Source organism: Sapajus apella, unplaced genomic scaffold, assembly GCF_009761245.1.
Source record: "Sapajus apella isolate SASKATOON/1434 unplaced genomic scaffold, GSC_monkey_1.0 scaffold14, whole genome shotgun sequence".
In the NCBI taxonomy this organism is placed as follows: Eukaryota; Metazoa; Chordata; class Mammalia; order Primates; family Cebidae; genus Sapajus; species Sapajus apella.
In genome coordinates, this window is record NW_022436954.1 from 3,666,622 (window position 1) to 3,668,206 (window position 1,585).

The following is a 1,585-nucleotide window of genomic DNA, read 5'->3' on the forward strand; positions in this document are numbered from 1 at the left end:
GTGTGGAATGCCTGAAGGGTTTTGCAGGATAAAGAGGAGTTCTCAGGCCAGGCATGGTGGCTCACGCCTGTGATCCCAGCACTTTGGAAGGCCAAGGCAAGCAGATCAACTGAGGTCAGGAGTTTGAGATCAGCCTGGCCAACATGGTGAAACCTCATCTCTACCAATACAGAAATTAGGCAGGCATGGTGGCTCATGCCTGTAATCCCAGCTACTCGGGAGGCTGAGGCAGGAGAACTGCTTGAGCCAGGAGGTGCAGATTGCGTAACCCCCAAGGGGTTCACCTTGCCTGCTGCCTAGAAGAGCTGATTCACTAAGACAGGAAAATTGCAATAGAGAAAGAGTAATTCATGCAGACTTGGCTGTGCAGGAGACTGGAGTTTATTATTACTCAAATCAGTCTCCCTGAGCATTCTCAGGGAGCAGAGTTTTTAAGGATTACTTGGTGGGTGGGGGGAAGCCAGTGAGCCAGGAGTGCTGATTGGTCAAGGATGAAACCTTAGGGAGTCAAAGCCGTCTTCATACGCTATCAGTTCCTGGGTAGGGGCCCGGGAGCAGATGAGCCAGTTTATTGATGTGGGTGGGGCCAGCTGATCCATCAAGTGCAGGGTCTGCAAAACATCTCAAGGGCTGATCTTAGGAGCAGTTTAGGGAGGGGAAGAATCTTGTCACCTCCAGCTGCATGACTCCTGAACCATCATTTCTTTTTTTTTTTTTTTTTTTTTTTTTTTTTTTTTGAGACGGAGTTTTGCTCTTGTTACCCAGGCTGGAGTGCAATGGCACAATCTCGGCTCACCGCAACCTCCGCCTCCTGGGTTCAGGCAATTCTCCTGCCTCAGCCTCCTGAGTAGCTGGGATTACAGGCACGCGCCATCATGCCCAGCTAATTTTTTTTGTATTTTTAGTAGAGACGGGGTTTCACCATGTTGACCAGGATGTGAACCATCATTTCTAATCTTGTGGCTAATGTGAGTCCTCAGAGGTAGTCAAGTCCCCAGGCAACATGGAAGTCTGCTTTGGGAAAGGAATGTCACCATTTTTGTTTGAACCATAAACTAACTTCCTTCCAAAGTGAGTTCAGTCTACGCCCAGAAGTGAACAAGGACAGCTTGGAGGTTAGAAGCAAGATGGAGTCCATTAAGTTAGATCTCTTTCACTCTCAGTCATAGTTTTACAAAGGCGGTTTCAGTTGCAGTGAGCGGAGATCATGCCACTGCACTCCCGCCTAGGCAACAGGGCGAGACTCCATCTCAAAAAAAAAAAAAGAGGAGTTCTCCTAGTGTTGTATTTGACCGGAGCGTAGAAAGTTACCACAAGACAAAAGTATGCCAGATTGCAGGGTCATTTATTATGCCGGCGACCACAGAGGACTCACGTCTCTCCAACCTGTGGTGCCAAAAGGAGGGTGCCATGATTTTTTATACCCGAAAAACCACCTTGGGAGTGGGGGTGAGGGGCGGGGATGGGGATGATAAGGTTTCGGACATTTCAAGGGCTAGGGGATTCTGTGATTCACCTCCTGGGTGGAGACAAGGGCGGGGGTCTCCGGACATTCCAAGGGCTAGGGGATTCTGTGATTCACCTC

At 49.2% G+C, this 1,585-nt stretch overlaps 1 long non-coding RNA gene across 1 annotated transcript in view; it reads right to left on the reverse strand.

Annotated features, from left to right (window-relative positions):
• Positions 1-284: 284 nt before the first annotated feature.
• Positions 285-1,585, reverse strand: part of LOC116554646 — a 9,773-nt gene continuing 8,472 nt past the window's right edge. Inside the window, exon 3 of the long non-coding RNA XR_004270261.1 lies at positions 285-536. This is a non-coding gene — a long non-coding RNA (uncharacterized LOC116554646). The remainder of the gene's footprint in view (positions 537-1,585) is intronic.